Here is a 23,452-nt window from a genome sequence, read left to right as displayed (position 1 = left end):
GTCGGCACATCGCATTTCAGGCGATGAACCGGCAGGCCGAAAGACTTCTGGAGCGATGCAAGTCGCTCAGCTGCGGTGGTTGAACGGTGGAAGTGAGCAGACAGTTTTCGTGCCCTGTTCAGAAGGCCATCTAGGCCGGGATAGTGTGTTAAAAATTGCTGGATAACAAGGTTCAACACGTGAGCCATACAAGGCACGTGTGTCACCTTGCCCAGGCGAAGGGCCGCACCCAGGTTTGCAGCATTGTCGCACACGGCCTTACCAGGCTGCAGGTTGAGTGGAGACAACCATTTACCAAACTCAGTCTCCAGAGCTGCCCACAACTCAGCCGCTGTGTGACTCTTATTTCCAAGACATTTCAAGATAAAGACCGCCTGATGCCATTGTGCTCTGCTGCCAGCATAGTAATGAGGGGTGCGTGATTCCTTCTGCACAGTTACAACGCTGGTGGCCTGACCAGGCAGGCTTGGGGAGGAGGTGGAGGACCCAGACGAGGTTAAGAAGGCAGAAGCAGTGGGGGAACTTGGACAGACAGAGGATTGACACACAAGTCGTGGGGACGGCAAGACTTGTGCAGCAGACCCTTCACCATCTATCACCATAGTTACCCAGTGCCCAGTCAGCGACATGTAACGTCTCTGTCCATGCTTACTGGTCCAAGTATCTGTGGTGAAATGCACCCGTTCACACACACAGTTTCTCAAGGAAGCGGTGATGTTGTGTGCAATATGCTGGTGTAGCGCAGGCACACCTTTCTTAGAGAAGTAGTGGCGACTGGGCATCTGGTACTGGGGCACAGCGACAGACATAAGGTCTCTAAAATCCTGTGTGTCCACCAGGCGGAAAGGCAGCATTTCGGTAGCCAAGAGCTTACAGAGGGATAAAGTCAACCTCTTAGCTTTGTCATGGGTCGCAGGAAATGGCCTTTTATTTGTCCACATCTGAGGGACAGAGATCTGGCTGCTGTGTGTAGACGGTGGTAATGAAGGGTGTCCCTGGAAAAATGCAGGTTTGTGAGGAAAGTGCAGGCATAGACATGATGTTGCCTTCATCCAACGTTGGTGCTATCGATGTCTGAGAGAGCTGTACACACGCACTTGTTTCCCCTTCCAAACCAACTGACGACCTACCAAGCAAACTGTCTTTTGCGGTTACAGTGGTGGAAGTTGTGCGTGGAAAACCAGGTGTGACAGCTGTCCCCACAGTCCTAGAATATGAAGAGCGTGCAGATGCACTGGAAGGGGCAGGCGGTGGATGGTCCACTCCGCTAGGCCGCATTGCAGCACGGTGAGCTTCCCACTGGGACATATGATATTTATTCTTGTGACGATTCATGGAAGAAGTTGTCAAACTGCTGAGGTTTTGCCCTCTACTAACAGATTCACGACAAAGTTTACATATCACATGATTTGGGCGATCTTTTGCTATGTCAAAAAAGGACCAGGCTAGGCAAGGCTTAGAGGGCATCCAACCTGTTGAGCCACCCCGACTAGTGCTCAGAGGCAGAGTGGTGGCTGAGGATGCAGTTGTAGACGTGCTACCAGTACTCCTCCTCTGTCCAGGAAGGCGCAAGGTAACTTCGTCAGTAGCATCCTCCTCCACCACCTCTGTTGACCTCCTCGAGTGCCTGACTGTGGGTTGACAGTAGGTGGGATTTCGAAGTTCCTCATCAAGCGTTGTGTTTGCACTCCCCTCCCCCTCACAAAGGTTCTGGGCATCACTGCAGACCATTTCCTGGTCTGTACTCACTGTAGCTTGGGAGCAGACCTCTGATTCCCAGGCTATAGTGTGACTGAACAGCTCTGCAGACTCAGCCATCTCTGTTCCACCATACTGTGCAGGGCGGATGGAGACTTCAGAGCTGGGAGAAAACAAGTATGATTGGGATGACAACTCAGAGGACTGGTGTTTTTTTGATGCAGTAGTTGAGGTGGAGGAGAGGGCATTTGTTGGACCACTTGAGATCCATTCAAGCATTTTCTTTTTTTGGGCAACATCTACCTTTGTTCCAGTTGTTCGTGTTCGTTAAAAAAGGGAGCACATCCGACTGTCCACGGAAAGTAGTAGACATCTTACTTTTGCTGGAAGATGGCCTATCTTCAGCAGATGTTAATGGAGCTTTGCCACCTTCCCCACGGACACAAACTTTTTTCCTTTTCCAACACGCCTGTTCCCCTTTCCACCAGCACCTGTCATTTTGCCACTCATTTTGCTAGCGACAAGAATGTCCACTTAAAATGTGGTAGTAAAAATTGAGAGGTGGTGTAGATTGCAGCGGTGGTCTACCTTTATTGACAGCAGAATAAACAACAATAACTATCCCGGACAATGAAACTATGGCCCTTAAAATGGCAGCACAGTTTGCTAGTATAATAGCTTAGTAAAAATGAGTTTGAGTGTGCAATGCAGAGGTGCTGCAAATAGATTTGCACCAGTGGGACACTAATGAAGTCCAACAGCCACTTTTAGGATGCCACTAAGTTTCCTCAGTGTTTGGTATTCTAATGGCTTTGTAACAATGAGCTTGAGTGTGCAAAGGGCAGGAGGGTTCAGTGGCTGGGTTGTGGGTCAGTGTAGAGGAAAGGAAGCCTCACTTTCTATCCCTCCTAATGGTGAAATGCAGCAAGGAACTCCCTGACCTTAGCTACACAGACGCTCTTATCTGTAGCTGTTAAAAACTCTTTCCACGGACCTGACTGTCACCTATGGCTCTAAGCCTGCTGTAATTAGCCTTTACAAGGGCTGGAAAAACCTTCTGTCCCTATTCTGTGTAGCGCTGTGTGTAGAGCGTACACAGCAGTATCGGCGACAGGAGCTGCGTGAGAGGTGACTGACACCCAGACGCAGAAGGCAGATAATGCTGGAACAAAATGTCCGTTTTTATAATGCAGGGACATGTGATATGGACATTCTATCACACATGCCGTTGCTTCTCTGGCTAAAAGTCCACTTAGCTGTTTGTGTGTCTGGGATTGGCTGACATGCTGGCCCGCCCCACTACATGTGCGCTTAGGGAGGGAAGGAAGAACAGAAAAAAAAAAAATGGCGATCGCCATTATCCCAGCAGCAGTGATCTGAACGCACTGTTCCCGCACACTATACGCTGAAATTTCATAATAGTGTGAGTCACAGAGTGACTTACACTATTGCAGCGGAAAGCCAGCTAGTAATTAGCTTGACTTTTTGCTGCTAGAACCGTTCTCGAACGTAACTAGAACTATCGAGCTTTAGCAAAAAGCTCAAGTTCTAGTTCAATCTAGAACAGCCCCCAAAATCACTCGAACCGCGAACTGGAGAACCACGAACCGCGCTCAACTCTAGTCGTTTCAGTTTCACCATCAATCAATCAATCTGAATATATTTACCTACGTCTAATAAATGCACAGAATTCAAGCAACAGTCTAATTATTGAACTATGGTGAGTAAGGTTTATCTGCCTCTCAAACTGCACACACTCAGGCTACATGTAGGAAGAACAGAACAGACTGGTAAAGAGACAGAGAGACAGTTACTATCCTGGGCTACGCCCGGGTACTACAGCTAGTATCATAATATAAGGTATGGCGCCAAGGTCATTACAGCAACTATAATTTCCAACTGAGTCACAATGCTCCATATTGTAAGGACATGCTGATATTTTACCATATACTCTATGGTATTTAAAGCAGAGAATAGTGATTACAAGAATTGTTTAGACAGGGAAATCGGGTTAAATTTATTTATAGTTATGCAAAGTTGCTGTATATGATCTTTTAACACCAAGTCCCTATTAGTTTATAAAGTCACTCACTGCACTATGATCCCCTGTTGTTATGGCCCAATACCCCGACGTGCGTTTCACCATTATGCTTCTTCCGAGGGCATGTGCATTTCTTAACCACTTGCTGATAGTGATGCAAATACAATTGAAGATATGCAAGTGAAATAAGTATTGAACATGACACCAATTTTCTATATAAATATATTTCTAAAGCTGCTATTGACATGAAAGTTAAGAATCCCTTTCAAGCCACAAATACAAATATCAAACCTTAGATGCTCTTAAATCAAGTTATGTGTAATAATCGGAGATGATATAGGTGAAAAAGTATTGAACACATAAAGATATAGTTACATAGTTACATAGTTACTAAGGTTGAAAAAAGACCTAGGTCCATCTAGTTCAACCTTCCTCCACCAGTTCTACATTTGGTCACAAAGTCATTTATAACCAACAATGTTTTGTGTACTGAGGAAATTATCCAGCCCTTTTTTGAAAGCTGTTATAGTATCTGCCATTACTACCTCTTGTGGTCGGCATTCCACAGTCTGACTGCTCTAGCTGTAAAGAACCCTTTCCTATTTAGCTGTCGGAATCGCTTTTCTTCCACTCGCAGTGTATGCCCCCTGGTCCTTAGTATTGTCTTCGGAAGAAATAAGTCATGTGCCAGTCCTTTATATTGACCACACATGTATTTATACATATAAATGAGATCTCCTCTGAGACGTCTTTTTTCTAAGCTAAACATATCTAACTTTTTCAACCTGTCATCATATGGGAGGCCTTCCATTCCTTGTAGTAGTCTAGTTGCCCGCCTTTGAACTGACTCTAACTTCTGAATGTCCTTTTTAAAATGTGGAGCCCAAAACTGAATCCCATATTCCAGATGTGGCCTTACAAGTGATTTATAGAGGGGTAACAATACGTTGGGATCCCGGGATCTAATCTCTCTTTTTATACACCCTAGAATCTTGTTTGCTTTTGCAGCTGCTGCCTGACATTGAGTGCTGCTGCTCAGCTTATTTGTAATGAGAATACCCAAGTCCTTCTCCTGTTCTGTAGTCCCGAGTTTACTTCCATTTAATGTATATGCAGCTATAGAATTACTCCGTCCTAGGTGCATTACTTTACATTTATCAACATTAAATCTTATTTGCCAAGTATCTGCCCATTCTGACATCTTATCCAGATCTTTTTGTAATATTATACTATCAAGGTCAGTTTTTAATATCCTACATAGTTTGGTGTCATCAGCAAAGACTTCAAATTCGGAACTGGAGGAAAACAGGTTTGACACCGCGCTTGAAGACCACGGACATCAGTGTTGAACACACAATTCTTTTATTTTATTTCATTTCATTCCTACGCGTTTTCGGAGACCACAACTGCCTCCTTCTTCAGGGAAAAGAATTTTACAGAAACCAAGGAGGAGCCCTTAAAAAGGATGTACAGAAAAAAAAGGGAAAAAAAGGAGAGAGAGAAAGGAAGAGGGATCCCTGGCTATGACGTCAGTTCACCGTGTGCTGCAGAGCAATGACTCATTGCCACGTGGAGTAAAGCCGCATTACATGGCCCTTACAAGAATTGAATAAAATACATATTAATACATTTAGCCCAAACAGAACATTCATAATCAAAAATCATAGCAATAAGAGATTCAGAAAAAAAATGAATTTTAAGTGAAAAAGAAAAATAAAAAGAAAGGGGGTAAAAATATATACAACTGATAGTGATATTTGACACGAACCCGGAGTAGAGAGGCCGTGAGATTGACCGGCCATCTCACTAACATTGTACTAACAGAGGGGTTTAATGGTGCCTCATGATTAGCTACAAGAACCATTAAAAGCCAAGTGCAAATAACATGCACTAGGCAAAAATCAGCAAATAGAACGGGGCATATATTATATTTGCAAGTAGGACCAATAGTAACATTATTTTTATTATTATTAAAAATCAAATCTCAAACTTTTTAATTAATTATATATGAGTGAAGTGCACTTGAATTGGAGTGACTAATAAGAAGGATCCGTTGTGATAAAACAGGAGGAACAACAGAGGAAAAGTGTTGTGCGCATGTATAAGAATAGAGACAAATTCTCTTAACGAGAAGAGGTGAAAGGAGTTCAAATCGTGGGAAAAATTGCAAAGCGCAGGCGCGCTTCACATGGAAAGTAGCAAGCTCCTCACATCTCAAGGTTAAGAAAGTTCAGAAGCGTGGGAACTAGCTATAGTGCGCGTGCGTGCAACCAGTGACAGTAAAGGATTTTAACACAAAAATCCATGCAATCATGCTGTGGAGAAGGAAAGACAACATATCACGGATGAATTACTCAGGGAAGTGTGAAGCGGGATCAAGCCCGACAGTGCTATGAAGAACAAAGGGTAGTTCATTTTGATCTGACAAGGCATCCAAATCTCTCTCATAATTGGTGTGCCGAAAAAAACTAATCTTAACACTGGAAAGCAAGGAAAGGGAAAAGGATAGTTTAAAAACAATAATACATTATTTGAAACACGTAGTAATATAAGCAAGAAAATGAATTAATAAAAAATGGATAAAAATAAGAACATATGTGAGATATGCACGGGGATTGATGACAAAACATATATTATCAGTATGTCTTTAGTAACATGAAAAAGGGAGGGGGGGGTTATAAAATATCTGAACTGGCAATTATAGCAACATTTATGACATGAATATATTAAATATTTGTATGAATATAAAAATATAAAAACAGTCCATCAGAGAAAAAAAGATGATATAAAAATATGTATATATAAAAATTTCATATATTAAATATATAAAGGATATATGAACGAATAAAACGTAAGAAGCAATCATTATGATTCTAAGTATCATAAAATATCATAAAAGCATATTCCCATAAATTAATAAAATAAATCAGTAATCTCATTGAGGCCAAAAGGTTTGAGAGTATTCAATCTGTGTATCCAGTAGGTTTCCTTTCTACTGAGCGTTTCTGCCCTATTGTTGGCATTAGGGGGAACCTGCTCAATGGGCGTGATTTTAAAATCTGGATTTTTATTGTGTGCAATAGTGCAGTGTTTAGAAAACCCATGCTTTTGGAAGCCAATTTTGATATTGTGGCGATGGGAGTTGACTCTATTATGGAGTTCCTGACTGGTCCGACCTACATACTGCTTCCCACATTTGCAGTCCACCAGATACACCACATAATCGGACTGACATGTCAGATGATCTCTTATTGGGAAATTCTCAGAGAAACCAGGAGCACTGAAAGTGGTCCTCCCGTGGCAAATGTTTTTGCAACACAAACATTTTTTTGACCCACATCTAAAAGCTCCCCCTATGGTAGGAGTATTCTTATTTTGGTTAGGTGTTACTGTTCTGAGTCTACTGGGGGCAACTATGGTTTTGATAGTCGGTGCTCGTTTGAAGGTGACACCAGGAGCTGAGGGTAAAATGGAGCTAAGAATGGGATCTTTTTGCAGGATCGACCAGTGCTTAGATAGAGTGTCCCTTATGCTTAAATTATCCTTACTGAAGGTTGTAATGAAATTGAGTGCAAATCCATCTGTCATTTTACCCTTTGTTAAATCCAAGGGGACCTTTCTCCCTTTAATGAGATCAGACTGTTTGAGTCTAGCAGTCTCCTGGTAGGCTCTCCGGACCAAAGAACCAGGGTATCTTTTCTCTGAAAAACGTCCCCTCAATACATCTACTTGATCTCTAAAATCAGTGTCACGCGAACAATTTCTCCTAATCCTCTTGTATTGATTAAGGGGAATATTTTGTAACCATTTGGCATAATGCTCACTTCCAAAGTGTATATAGGCATTAGCATCTACTTTCTTAAAGAAAGTCTTAGTGAGGATTTTTTCATTGTCATGAAAAATTGTTAGGTCCAAGAAGTTGATCTCTTTATCGCATATAGTAGCTGTAAAGTCCAAACCCCAGTCATTATTATTCAGTTCATCTAGGAAAGTTCTGATATCTGAGTGATCACTATCCCAGATTATAAAGAGGTCATCAATGAACCTTTTATACAGGATAAGGCCACTCTCATGTGAGCCATTGTCAATAAATAATAATTCAAATAGCCCCATAAACAAATTAGCATAAGAGCAAGCGGCTTTAGATCCCATAGCTGTACCGATATGCTGATGATACAATTTTCCCAAGAAAGTAAAAAAATTATTGTGAAGAATGAAGTGCATACTTTCAAAAAGAAAGTTTTTTTGTAGGGGAGGAAACCTGTTATCATTCTCCAGAAAAAAAGAGAAAGCTAACAGGCCCAAATGGTGGCGAATATTTGAATATAATGATGCTATATCAATTGAAACAAAGATATAGGATTTGTTCCATGTGATTTCATTTAAAAATTCTACCAGATGGGCTGAGTCCCTAAGATGACTTTTAAGGTTCCTGACATGTGGCTGCATTAATAGATCCACATAGTGGGCTAAATTCGCTGTAAGGGAGTTTATGCCAGAAATAATAGGCCTCCCAGGTGGATTAAGTAGATTTTTATGGACTTTCGGGAGGTGGTAAAAAAAGGATAATGGCGAATTATTCACCTGGAGGAACCTCTTTTCAGCTGGACTCAGCATATTAGCATCAACTGCACCTTGGATTAGAACCTTATAAGATACAACAGCTTGATCATATTTCTCTTTACTGACAACTTCATAATATAAGGGGTCCGATAGGATTCTGAGGGCTTCTTTAATGTAGTCTGCCCTATTCTGGATAACTATTCCTCCACCTTTATCAGCTGCTCGGATTACTATATCGCTATTATTTTTGAGACTATTTAGGGCTTTCTTTTCTATATGTGACAGGTTGTGCTTAAAAAAATTTTTTCGATTGACTGCTATTTTCAGATCCGCCAATACTAGGTCGCAGAAAGTTTTTATAAAATGACCTTGGCTGGCTATAGGATAAAACTTCGATTTGGCTTTAACCGCAGTATGATAGTAAGAAGTTGTTTCTGGGAGATTGACAAAGTTAGTGTCGTTTTTTAATAAAAAATGCCTTTTCAGGGTTAATTTTCTGACATACTTTTGAACATCCAAGAAGAGCAGCAAAGACTGACACTTTACTATCAATCCAATCCACAAGGTCATTAATAAAGAGATTAAAAAGAATTGGTCCTAGCACAGATCCCTGCGGCACCCCACTGCTGACTATGGCCCATTTAGAGAATATACCATTTATGACAACTCTTTGTTTCCTATCTTTTAGCCAATTCCTTACCCAGTTGCATATAGTTTCCCCTAGTCCTTGCTTCTGGAGCTTTAGTATAAGGCTATTATGTGGTACAGTATCAAATGCCTTTGCAAAGTCCAAATAAATCACATCAGATGCATTACCAATATCCAGGTTTGCACTTACCCCCTCATAGAACCCCAACAGGTTGGTTAGACACGATTTATCTTTCATGAATCCATGCTGTCTGTCAGTTATTATATTATTTTCTGCAACATATTTTTGCATGTCATCCCTTAAAATGCCATCAAAAAAATTGGATACTACTGATGTCAGGCTTACTGGACGGTAGTTGCCTGGATCTACCCTCTTACCTTTCTTAAATATCGGTACCACATTAGCAATCCTCCAATCCTGAGGCACCAACCCTGTTACAAGCGAGTCTAAAAAGATAAGATACAGAGGTCTGTCAATTACGGAGCTCAATTCCCTCAATATTCGTGGATGAATGCCATCTGGCCCTGGGGATTTGTCAATGTTTAATTTACTCAGACGTAGGCGTACTTCTTCTTGTGTTAAATTAATTATATCGGGTGGTGAACTTTGATTTTTCACTTGTTGAATGATGCCTGGTACAGTCAGTTCCTTGGTGAACACAGAAAATAAATGCCTATTTAATATCTCAGTCTTTTGTTTGTCCTCTATAACTAACTTGTTATTATATTTTAAGGGGCCAATACTATCCTTTGTTTTTCTTTTGGCATTAATATATTTATAAAAGATTTTGGGATTTATTTTAATGTCATTGGCGATTTTTTTTTCAGTAGCTAGTTTTGCTTGTTTGATTTCTTTTTTGCATTGCCTATTGATATCTTTATACTCCTGAAATGCTATTTCTGTATTCTCAGCCTTCAAGATTTTAAACGCCCTTTGTTTTTGTTTTATTATACTTTGTACATTCTTATTTAGCCATAGTGGTTTCTTTTTATTCCGGGACGTTTTATTAGAGGTGAAAAAAAATCATGGAAAGTTTTGACACCAGCTGAAATCTATCAGTAGTTAGAAAGCAATCCTGACACTTAAAGGGGTTTTAAACAAGAAGGAGACAGCTGCATGCTGTAGTACTAAGATACATGGAACAATAAATATGGAAATACAGACATGCATTACTGCTTTGAAAAATATATAAAAATTGAGAAACTTAGCAAACAAAATTGGCCAGTTTTATGTGAGCCCTACAGCCAACAGCAAGGCAACCTCTTTTTGTTGGATCACTGCCTACGCTAATGCCTCTCTTTGGCTTAAAAAACCTACAATTTATGGGTGGACAGGAAGCTGCAAATGGAGAATTAAAATCCCCTGAGGCTGAAGAGCTCAATCAGAAGACATAACCCTGTAATCTGAAAAAAAAGACTGCTGGCGCATCCTACTACTAAAAGGGGTATTCCCATAGCCAAGCTCCTATCCTAATATGTAGTAGGTGTAATAATATGAATGTTAGCAAATACTTCCAATTAGTAATGTAGTATAGTTCTGATATTGCTATGTCTCTTACCTCATGTGCAGGGCATTGCAGCTTAGGTGGTTATGTGGCGACCCTGAGGCTTCCGTCGCCACAGAGATATTGCACCTCAGCCAGAGGTGTGATGTCCCACCCTGAGTAAGAATGAGGTCATATGCCGGTCTACAGACTAAACTTGCACACACCAATTGGTAGGCATACATTGGGTCAGGAATAGTGGCAGCAACCCCCATAGATGTATTCATGGGGCTATAAGTCCCATTTCTGGCCCCAATAGTGTGGGTGGGGCCTAGTCAGTGGGTATGTGGGAGGAGTCAGAAAGTGTGAGTAGACAGGCAACCAAGAAGTTCAAGTTCAGACAGTCTGTGAGAGGGTGGAGGAGAGGGAGGTAGTTACCTCAGGAGAGTGAAGGAGTAAAGATAGAAGAGAAAGTGGCAGAAGTTCCTGGTGGAGATCCTGGGGTCTAGTTAGGCCCAGATGACACCGAAAGAAAGAAAGGATTCCAGGGCCACAGAAGGGCAAATTGGCTCGTGGCCTGCTCCACAGGAAGATCGGGTGGAGGGATCTGGCTGCATTCGGGGACGGTCCCCAGACAGAGTGAAGAAAAACAATTCCTCAAAAATAACCCCGAAGGCTTGGGGTGGTTGCAAGCGCCCAGGGCCACAACCTGCCACAGACCCCCTGTGAAGAGGGCAAGATACAACTGCGGTTAGCCCTCTTGGTCTCGGCCTCCACCACAGGGCCTGAACAAGTTCAACTAATAGTCAAGGCTAAGAAGTCAGTCAGGAAAGAGACACAGGAGGGGTGCACCGGTATTGACCTCTGAACTACCCGGGATCGGCGGAGGCACTGGGCAGTGGATCCCAGCATACTGTGGGCAAACGGTTTGCTAGCATCAGGACTCAGAAACAGTGAGTAAAAGATCTTAACTGCAAGCCCTGTGTCATCTGATTTATCCTGCACTCCTACTACAGAACACAACACCATAAACTCTACCAAGCACCAAAAGTTGCCCCGGGGTACCCGCTCTACCTGTGGAGTGCAAGAAACACCTTAGCTGCCATAACATCAGCCCCGGAGGTCCCTTCCAGCAGCTGCGGCTCCATAGCTGCAAATTACCACAGGTGGCGTCACGAATCTTTCATAAACTTTAACACTATCATCACCCCCAATACCGCCACATTAACTGACTCCACCAGGGTCATGGAATTGGGCCCCGCCACCGCTGACTACCCCGGACTAGTCCGGCCTGACACGGAGTCACCTAAGGCCCTGGGGTGGGCGAGTCATCTCTGGCGTCACGAACAGGATGTGAACAAGACCCGTTAACACGGGTGACGTGTGCCTTACAGAACTGTGCTTAAGGCTAGTTTCACACTTGCGTTGAACTGTATCCGTTGCATTGCGTTGTGTGATGGATGCAATGGATGTGTTGCATATAGTGGCACAACGGATGCTGCAAAACAATGGAATCCGTTTTGATTTTTTTTTTACAGTTTTACCGGCGCAGACTATTGTGAACGATCAGCTGATCGCTCCCAGTAGCCGGCCGCCGGGTGATCAGCTGATCACTCCCTGCAGCCGGCCGATCAGCTGATCGCTCCCTGCAGCTGGCCGCCGGGTGATCAGCTGATCACTCCCTACAGCCGGCCGATCAGCTGATCGCTCCCAGTAGCCGGCCGCCGGGTGATCAGCTGATCACTCCCTGCAGCCGGCCGATCAGCTGATCGCTCCCTGCAGCCGGCCGCCGGGTGATTAGCTGAGCGCTGTCACTTGCCGGCGGGCGGGCGCTCAGCTGAGTGCTGTCACTTGCCGGTGCCCGGGCATGCCGGTGGGCGGGCACTCAGCTGAGCGCTGTCACTTGCTGGCGGGCGGGCGCTCAGCTGAGCGCTGTCACTTGTCGGCGGCCAGGCATTCAGCTGAACGTTCGGCCACCGCGAGCCAAAATAAAGTTTGTGATTTAAAAAAAAAAAAAAAAGAGCATGCACAGTGAAATCCAGAGGATTCCACTGCTCAAAACAACGTTACATGCTGCGTTCCTCCCGCTGGGCGGAAGCAACGGAGCGTCGCCCAGCGGAAGCAACGCAGATCCTTTTGGTACAATCCGTCAACCATACAAGTCTATGGGAAACAGCGGAATCCGTTAACGGATTCCGCTGTTTTCCAAAAGGGCGGATTGTAACGGAAGGAAAACAATGCAAGTGTGAAAGTACCCTAAGAGACTGTGTCTGATTTGTGTGGAAACTGCCGCCGACATTAAAACTACTGAGCGCGGGAAGAAGAGGGGCATGCCTGAGAAAAGAGCGCGAAGTTAAGCCCCACCTCCGCTTCAAAAAGATGGCGTTTCAGAAAAGCACCGGACAAGCATCTGATACTGGTGGCTACAAGAGACAAGCACTAACCAGAATGTATTGGATCGTCGGAGCAGGGATGCCGTCCGTGGTGGGCTGGGTGGCGGCCTGGTGCCAGGGAGTGGTCTATCCCCCGGCTCCGCCTCCAGAGGGGAGAAGGGTGCAGCCGAGCAGTGCGGCCGAGTGCTCGAGAACAGGCGCAACTATCAACCAGGAAGGCTGCAGAATGGCAGGATACTGGAAACCCGGAGCGATGGAAGACGCATGGGAGTGAGCCTCGGACCATGGCATGGCCCTTCGGATGGAGGAACTGAAGCAGCTGGGTCGCTGGTTGCAACAGCTCATGGGAGAAGCGGAGGAGAAGGATGCTGAACCCGAGGCCCCGGGTGACGCCTGAGCAGCAGCCAGTGGAGCGGAGAGTCAGGTGACCCAGACCACTGCTACTGACCCGGGATAGGGACCCGTTGCCCCTGCTGCACCGCACGTTGCCCCCGCTGAACCGGACTCGGCAGTGTCTGACGAGCAGCCCTTGCCCAGCCCCCCAGCCGGTGAACCCGATGCCGCCGCTGAACACGTGAAGGCGTGGGCTGCCGCCGCGGAACCCGGCAGCGGATGCTCCACCCCAGACCGGCTAAGCCCTGAAGTGCTCCTGGGGCCTTTGCCCAGCCCTCCGACCGGGGAGCCCGGAGCCGTTTCGCCCGGCATGCACTGGGATGCTACACCGGTCCGCGAGAGTGGACTGGCGGTACCTCTCTGGCCGGAACTGACCGACCAAGGCGGCCACGACCATGGTGTGCCAGTGACAAATTGAGCAGTTTTGGATAGAACGAGAGCGCCAGGAGGCGAATCGGGCTAAAAAGGAGGTCGCCAACCTGGCTGACAAAGCCCGGATGCGTAAAGCAAAAAAGGGCAAGCATGGCCCAGTCCAGAGGAGCCAGATCATAGACTTTGACCTAGAAAGAGGCTGGGGCTTTATCCACGAGCCTGGACTGGGCAAGGACATCTTTGTGTCCCACCGGGACATCGAGGAGCACCTGTGTCAAGGTCACCCAGGGCGCGACGTCAGGATTGGCGATCGCGTTGAGTACACACGCCTAATGGAGACCAGGGGGTGGTATGCCCTGGACGTGGATATCCACAGAGAGGATGCAGCACCAGTCCTCTCTGCACGCAGTCCTAGTGCCAGCAATTCTAGTGTCAGCACAAGCATAACAAGTCAAGGGACTCAGACCAACTGGGCAGTGGCTTTTCAGCTACCGGAGGGAGAGCCCGAAGATTACTAAATAAACAGACATTTCTTGTAAATAGCCCCTCCTTTGCCCCTCATTCTCTGAGAAGAAGTCCCCTCTGCACCGCCCTTGCATTTGTTCTTTTCGAAGATGTCACCCTCCCTGAACTCCTGCCCCTCATTCTTTGTGAAGATGTCCCTATTCCCCCCCCACTGTTTATGTTCACCGGGCCACTGGACTTGAAGTGGCCGGTGTATTGTGTGTCAATAATGTGTTGAATATCGCAGTTTGATTGACAACTGGGCCACTGGACTATGTGTGGCCAGGACTTTATACATGTAAATAGTTGCACCCGTTGAGCCCCCTACCAGAATTAGGGTGGGAAAGTGCCTGCAGCACTTGTGCATTGGACAGTAAAAGTGCACCAAAGACTCTAAAGTTTTATTTTTTTATGTTTTTGCAACGTTTAAGTGAAAGTGCCTCCCATAAAGGGATGAAAAGTTATTGTTTACAAGTTACAATGCATATAAACATTTTTGCAGTCAACACCACTGTATTTTTGTTTCAGCCCGTGGACGTGCTGGGATTTGCTGTGGGGGGAGTGTGGCGCCCCTGAGGCTTCGGTCGCCACAGAGATATTGAACCTCAGCCAGAGGTGTGATGTCCCATCCTGGGTAAGAATGAGGTCATATGCCGGTCCACAGACTAAACTTGCACACACCAATTGGTAGGCATACACTGGGTCAGGGATAGTGGCAGCAATCCCCATAGATGTATTCATGGGGCCAGAAGTCCGATTTCTGGTCCCAATAGTGTGGGTGGGGCCTAGTCAGTGGGTATGTGGGAGGAGTCAGAAAGTGTGAGTAGACAGGCAACCAGGAAGTTCAAGTTCAGACAGTCTGTGAGAGGGAGGAGAAGAGGGAGGTAGTTACCTCAGGAGAGTGAAGGAGTAAAGATAGAAGAGAAAGTGACAGACGTTCCTGGTGGAGATCCTGGGGTCTAGTTAGGCCCAGGTGACACCGAAAGAAAGAAAGAAAGAAAGAAAGGATTCCAGGGCCACGGAAGGGCATATTGGCTCGTGGGCTGCTCCACAGGAAGATCGGGTGGAGGGATCTGGCTGCATTCGGGGACGGTCCCCAGACAGAGGGAAGAAAGACAATTCCTCAAAAGTAACATCGAAGGCATGGGGTGGTTGCAAGCGCCCAGGGCCACAACCTGCCACAGACCCCCTGTGAAGAGGGCAAGATACAACTGCGGTTAGCCCTCTTTGTTCAGGCCCTGTGGTGGAGGCCGAGACCAGTTCAACTAATAGAGTCAAGGCTAAGAAGTCAGTCAGGAAAGAAACAGAGGAGGGGTGCACCGTTATTGACCTCTGAACTACCCGGGATCGACGGAGGCACTAGACAGTGGATCCCAGCATACTGTGGGCAAACGGTTTGCTAGCACCTTGACTCGGAAACAGTGAGCAAAAGATATTAACTGCAAGCCCTGTGTCGTCTGATTTATCCTGCACTCCTACTACAGAACACAACACCATAGACTCTACAAAGCACCAAAAGTTGCCCCGGGGTACCCGCTCTACCTGTGGAGAGCAAGAAACACCTTAGCTGCCATAACATCAGCCCCGGAGGTCCCTTCCAGCAGCTGCGGCTCCATAGCTGCAAATTACCACAGGTGGCGTCATGAATCTTTCATAAACTTTAACACTATCATCACCCCCAATACCGCCATATTAATTGACCCCGCCAGGGTCACGGAATTGGGCCCCGCCACCGCTGACTACCCCGGACTAGTCCGGCTCGACACCGAGTCACCTAAGGCCCTGGGGTGGGCGAGTCAGTTACATCCACTCATATAGCGACAGTTAGTTGCTCAAGGTCATAACCATGGATCCCTAAGCTACTATAATGCCCTGCACATGAGGTAAGTGAGATAGCTAATTGGGAAAACTATCCTACATATCTAATAATGTACTGGTTAATATTTATATTATTACACCTGCTACATATTGAAGTAGGATCTTGGACATTTGAATACCCCTTTAGTGAAAAATACATCAGCTGGTTTAATTTATCACTTATATAAAGGTGTCTCATTGCCAAAGTCCACACAAGAAACATCACATGATTGGTAAAACCAGTGAGCTGTTCCAATATCTTTGCAACCTTATTATTGCAAAGTATACTCATGGCATTCATTACAGAAGAATTTCTAAACTACTAAAGATTTCAGTGAGAATTATTGGGACCATAATCCGGAAGTGTAAAGAACATTATTTCACCATAAACCAGCTACGATCTGGTGCTCCTTGTAAGATTTCAGTCAAAGGAGTAAAATAAATTATCAAAAAAGTTGTCCAAAAGCCAAGAACCCCCTAAGGAGAGCTACAGAAAGATCTGGATTCAGCAGGTACAATTGTTTCAAAGAAAACAATAGGTAATGCACTCAACCTTCAAGGCCTATATGCATACTCACCATGCAAGACTCCAAAGATGAACAAAAAGCATGTCAGGAGTGTTTAAAGTTGCTCAACAACATCTAGAGAAGCCTGTGAAATACTGGGAGAATATAGTCAGGTCACATGAGACCAAACTTGAACTCTTTGGCTGCCGTAATACACACTATGTTTGGAGACCAAAAGGCACTGCATATCACCCCAAAATCACCATACCAACAGTGAAGTTTGGAGGTGGGAATATTGTGTGTTGCTGTTTTTCCAGCATACAGCACTGGCAAATGTCATATAGTTGAAGGAAGGATGAAAGTACAAATGTACCCAAACATTCTTGATAAAAATCTGCTGCCATCTACCAGAATGAGGAAGATAAAATAAGGGTGGACATTTTCAGCAAGATAGTGATCCCAAACACACAGCCAAGGAAACTCTCAGTTGGTTACAGAGAAAGAAAGCTGCTAGAATGGCCCAGCCAATCACTTGACCTGAATCCAATAGAAAATGTATGAAAGGAACTAAATTTCAGAGGTTATAGAAGGAGCACAAGGAACCTCCTGAACTTGAAGAGTGCTTGTGTGGAAGAATAAGCCAAAATCACACTTGAACAATGCATGCAACAAGCTTCTCCATTAAGGAAGCATCTTGAAGCTATATTCCCAGCAAAAGCTTTTGTAGGAAGTATTAACCTCTTACAGACATTGGATGTACTGGGTACGTCATGGGTCATGTTGGTATAATCCGCACGGCTGCTGTGGTGAGCCAGTGGTTTGAATTGTACAGCAGACATGTGTGGCTATCAGGCGCAGGTGGATCCGCGATCCAACAATGCCTGTTAACCACTTAGATTGCACTGTCAAAATGTGACAGCACTATATAAATGGCCACAGCAGATAATGCGCACTTACCTGCCACCATTGGAGGCCCCGTGATGTGATTACAGGGAGCCAATGGTTGCCATGGTAGCACAGGGTCATGTGAGGACTCCTGTTGCTATCATGACTCACTTCCTGTTATAGCCAGCAGAGCGCTGGCTGTAACAGAAGATGAGTATTTCTGCTGATCTGAGCTGTGCAGCTATGATCAGCAGAAATGATTAAGTAATCAGACTGCTGATTCTTATCAACCTTTACGGTAACGGCAAGAAAGGGTACTTATTCTGATCCGCTGTTTTAAAACAACAGCAAGAAAAAAGTGAATACCTGGAGATCACGATTTGTGACGTTTTTTTTGGTCCCCGGTCATGTGATCACCGGTATACACCTTATAACCATGATGACGTTACAGTAAATGGCAGCGCTGGTATAAAATTATTTCTCTCCCTCCTGGCGTGATCAAACATATCACATAGAAGATAAATCTCCTCCCCCGGTGTGGCCAAAGTACCCCCAGCTGCCATCCTCCTACCGATCATCCTAAATGGAGGCCGCACTAGTGTTCCATACGCGGCATTCATCTTCCTCCTCTGATTTCTGTTGCATCTGACATGTCAGATACAACAGAAAAGACCTCCCAAGGTCCATCCAAGTCAACACCTGTCAACCCCTGGTCTCCCCCGGTACTTCCTGCAGCACCAATACCCTGCGATCCCTCCTCCTCCTTCTCAAAAGATGGTGGCTGCTGCGTTATGCAGTACAAGCACAGTGGAAGGCTTTTTAGAAATCCCATGCCCACTGTGCTTGTTTTCTCAGCAGCGTAAACTGGCCTGCAGTTGTGGCTTCCTGAGCATTAGCATGTTAATTTATGCTGCAGAGATAAGCGTGTTCTCCATGTGGAGAATAGAGCTAAAGTCCACATCAGAATGAACCCAAATCATGGGCAGGGGCAGCTGCGTTCTCCCGTGGATAATACTCACATCTCCGCAGGAGGGCTGACACCGTGTCCTAGATGCAGTGTCCCTGGATCGTGGTCACATAGCCTAAAAGTGAGAAATTTGGCACTACAGCAACATTTTTGTGAAGTACCTGTGGATTTAAAATGCTCTCTATACCCCTGAATAAAATCCCTGAGGGTTCTAGTTTCCAAAATGGGGTCACTTGTAGAGGTTTCTGCTATATAGGTACTCTATGGGGCCTACAAATGCAACATGGTGTTCGCAATTTATTTAAACTTTTCGAAAATTCAAATGGTGCCCCTTCTGTTCCAAGCCCTACCGTTTGTCCAAACAGCAGTTTTTGGCAACACTTGGGGTATCACTGCACTCATAAGAAATTGGATAACAAACTGTGGGGTCCACTTTTTGGTGTTTGCTCTTGAGAAAGTGAGAGATTTGGTGCTATAGCAACATTTTTGTGAAGAAAATGAAAACTTTCAATATGACGCCCTAAGGTTATCAAATTCTGTGAAGTACCTGTGGGTTCAAAATGCTCACTATAACCCTGAATAAAGTATTTGAGGGGTCCAGTTTCCAGAATGGGGTCACTTGGGAGGTGCTCCACTGTTTAGGCACCTCAGGAGCTCTCCAAACGTGACATGGTGTTCGCTAATGATTCCAGACAATTTTGCAGTCAAATGGCACTTCCCTTCTGAGCCCTGCTGTGTGCCCAAACAGTTGATTTCCACCACATATGAGGTATCTGCAAACTCAGGAGAAATTGCACAATAAATTTTATGGTGCAATTTTTCCTAATACCCTTGTGTGTTTAAAAATGTATTTTTTTTTATTTTCATGGCTCAACGTTATAAAATTCTGTGAAGCCCCCAAGGGTTTAAAGTTCTCACAAAATATCTAGATAAATTCCTTGAGGGGTTAATTTTTCAAAATAGAGTCACATGTGGGGGAGCTTTACTGTTTAAGCACCTCAGGGGCTCTCCAAATGCGACATGGAATCCACTAATTATTCCAGTCAATTTTACAGTCAAATGGAGCTCCTTCCCTTTGGAGCTTTGCCATGCATGCAAACAGTTGATTTCCATCACATATTAGGTATCTGCGTACTCAGGAGAAATTGCACAATACATTTTATGGTGTATTTGTTCTCTATACTCTTGTGGAAAAAAAGCAATCTGGTTGAAGTAACAATTTTGTGGTAAAAGTTTATTTTTTTTATTTTCACGACTCAACATTATAAAATTCTGTGAAGCATCCAGATGTTCAGGGTACTCACCAAACATCTAAATAAATTCATTGAGGGTCTAGTTTCCAAAATGGCTTCACGTGTTGGGGTTTATGCTGTTTAAGTACCTTAGGGGCCTTGCAAATGCAGCATGGTACCCGCAATCTTTTTCAGCTTTCCAAAATTGTTGAAATATTGCTCCTTCCATTCCAAGCCCACCCATTTGTCGAAACAGAGGTTTCTGACTACATGTGGGGTATCACCTCACTCATAAGAAAGTGGATAACAAACCTTATCATCCATATTTTGCCGTTACCTCTTGAAAAAGTGGGAAATTTGGTGCTAAAGCATCATTTATGTGGAAAAAAAAGACAATTTTCAATATGGCGGCCTAATAATATCAAATTCTGTGAAGTACCTGTGGGTTCAAAATGCTCACTATACCCCTAGATAAAATCCTTTGGGGTCTAGATTCCAAAATGGGTTCACTTGTGGGAGGTTGCTGCTGTTTAGGTACGTTAGGGGACCTGCAAATGGAACATGGTGCCCGCAATCTATTTCAGCCAAATTTGTGTTCCAAAATTCAAATATTGCTCCTTTTTCTTCTGGGCCCTTCCATTTGTCCAAACAAAGGTTTCTGACCTCACGTAGGGTATCAGTGCGCTCAGAAGAAGCTGGGTAACAAATTTTGGGGTCCAAATTGTTGTGTTATTTCTTCTGTGCTCCTGTGAAGCACCTGAAGGGTTAATAAACTTCTTGGATGCAGTCTTTAGAATGGTGTCACTTTTTGGTATCTTTTGGAACACAGGCCTCTCAAAATTACTTCAAATGTGATGTGGTTCCTAAAAAAATGGTTTTGTAAATTATGTTGAAAAAATGGGAAATTGCTGATGAACTTTGAGCCCTTATAACTCTGTAACCCCCCAAAAATGTTGTATCAAAATATGCGCGGATGTAAAGTAGACATGTTGGAAATGTAATGTATATACTACTAGCTGCAGTACCCGGGCGTTGCACGGGATAGTAACTGTCTCTCTGTCTGTCTCCCATCTTCGTCTGTCTCTCTGTCTGTCTGTCCGTCTGTCTGTCTGTTTGTCTGTCTCTGTCCGTCTGTTTCTGTCTGTTTGTCTGTCTCTGTCTCTTTCCCTGTCTGTCTCTGTCTCTTTCCCTGTCTTTTTCCTTGTCTCTGTCTCTTTCCCGGTCTCCCCACTGACACATCGTATTACCTCACACATGAGCTTCTTATACTAACAGTTTATTTTGTTCCTATAGCAACCACTGACAGTTGCTATTAATAGCCTGTAGCTCACACCTCCATTCAGTTTAATGGCAGTTTTTTTGGAGAGTAATTGTAAAGCGCGGGTTAAATTTTCCCATCAAAACATAGTCTATGACGTTCCCTGAGTCACATGGGGTGTCTGTGCAAAATTTCGTGATTGTAAATGCGACGGTGTGGATTCCTTTAGCGGACATACATACACACATACATACACTCAGCTTTATATATTAGATTTTGTGTGACATAACTCTCTGGCTTAAGGGCATAAAAATTAAAATTTTGAAAATTGTGAAATTTTCATCAAATTTCCGATTTTTCACAAATTTTTGCTTTTATCGTCCTAAATTTATATCTATCCAGAACTACAATGTCATGAAAAAATGTCAGAATCATCAGGATCTGTTGAAGTGTTCTAGAGTTATACTATGGTGGCACGGACTAATCGTGGGTATAGTGAAACCTCAGCAGATGACACTGATATTACCACTATATGGTGACTATACAGTAGTAGATATCGGTGCTGCAGCACATACAAGAAATTGCAGTACAGTTATAGATGGTAACTTACAGCTGACATTCTTTTGGATGGAATTGTTCACTTTTCCCATCTTTTCCATCTGCCCAGACCGACATGACAACTTCTTCCAGCCACAACTCGTGTACAGAGATTACAACAAAGACACATTTGACTTCTCACATTTCTGACACTGTACCCATCTAATCCCAACCTGCACAAACTTCTCATCCTGCCGTCACCCCAATACTGAGCCACTGCTGTTGTAGGTGTCCCTATTAAGGCACCTGCTGTGTGGTACAAAAACTGTGCTCTTCTTACTGCCCCACATAGTAATGCCACCATTGTGCCCCACATGATAATAATGCCACCACTGTGCCCCCATATACTTATACCACCACTGTGCCCCCCACATACTAATGCCCCCACTGTGCAGCCACATAATAATGCCACCACTGTGCCATTTACAGTTAGGTCTAGAAATATTTGGACAGTGACACAATTTTCACGAGTTGGGCTCTGCATGCCACCACATTGGATTTGAAATGAAACCTCTACAACAGAATTCAAGTGCAGATTGTAACGTTTAATTTGAAGGTTTGAACAAAAATATCTGATAGAAATTGTAGGAATTGTACACATTTCTTTACAAACACTCCACATTTTAGGAGGTCAAAAGTAATTGGACAAATAAACCAAACCCAAACAAAATATTTTTATTCTCAATATTTTGTTGTGAATCCTTTGGAGGCAATCACTGCCTTAAGTCTGGAACCCATGGACATCACCAAACGCTGGGTTTCCTCCTTCTTAATGCTTTGCCAGGCCTTTACAGCCACAGCCTTCAGGTCTTGCTTGTTTGTGGGTCTTTCCGTCTTAAGTCTGGATTTGAGCAAGTGAAATGCATGCTCAATTGGGTTAAGATCTGGTGATTGACTTGGCAATTGCAGAATGTTCCACTTTTTAGCACTCATGAACTCCTGGGTAGCTTTGGCTGTATGCTTGGGGTCATTGTCCATCTGTACTATGAAGCGCCGTCCGATCAACTTTGTGGCATTTGGCTGAATCTGGGCTGAAAGTATATCCCGGTACACTTCAGAATTCATCCGGCTACTCTTGTCTGCTGTTATGTCATCAATAAACACAAGTGACCCAGTGCCATTGAAAGCCATGCATGCCCATGCCATCACGTTGCCTCCACCATGTTTTACAGAGGATGTGGTGTGCCTTGGATCATGTGCCGTTCCCTTTCTTCTCCAAACTTTTTTCTTCCCATCATTCTGGTACAGGTTGATCTTTGTCTCATCTGTCCATAGAATACTTTTCCAGAACTGAGTTGGCTTCATGAGGTGTTTTTCAGCAAATTTAACTCTGGCCTGTCTATTTTTGGAATTGATGAATGGTTTGCATCTAGATGTGAACCCTTTGTATTTACTTTCATGGAGTCTTCTCTTTACTGTTGACTTAGAGACAGATACACCTACTTCACTGAGAGTGTTCTGGACTTCAGTTGATGTTGTGAACGGGTTCTTCTTCACCAAAGAAAGTATGCGGCGATCATCCATCACTGTTGTCATCCGTGGACGCCCAGGCCTTTTTGAGTTCCCAAGCTCACCAGTCAATTCCTTTTTTCTCAGTATGTACCCGACTGTTGATTTTGCTACTCCAAGCATGTCTGCTATCTCTCTGATGGATTTTTTCTTTTTTTTTAGCCTCAGGATGTTCTGCTTCACCTCAATTGAGAGTTCCTTAGACCGCATGTTGTCTGGTCACAGCAACAGCTTCCAAATGCAAAACCACACACCTGTAATCAACCCCAGATCTTTTAACTACTTCATTGATTACAGGTTAACGAGGGAGACGCCTTCAGAGTTAATTGCAGCCCTTAGAGTTCCTTGTCCAATTACTTTTGATCCCTTGAAAAAGAGGAGGCTATGCATTACAGAGCTATGATTCCTAAACCCTTTCTCCGATTTGGATGTGAAAACTCTCATATTGCAGCTGGGAGTGTGCACTTTCAGCCCATATTATATATATAATTGTATTTCTGAACATGTTTTTGTAAACAGCTAAAATAACAAAACTTGTGTCACTG

This window comes from Anomaloglossus baeobatrachus, chromosome 5 (assembly GCF_048569485.1).
Source record: "Anomaloglossus baeobatrachus isolate aAnoBae1 chromosome 5, aAnoBae1.hap1, whole genome shotgun sequence".
Lineage (NCBI taxonomy): Eukaryota > Metazoa > Chordata > Amphibia > Anura > Aromobatidae > Anomaloglossus > Anomaloglossus baeobatrachus.
The sequence above is the reverse complement of the archived record's forward strand: the minus strand, read 5'-3'. Positions refer to the sequence as shown.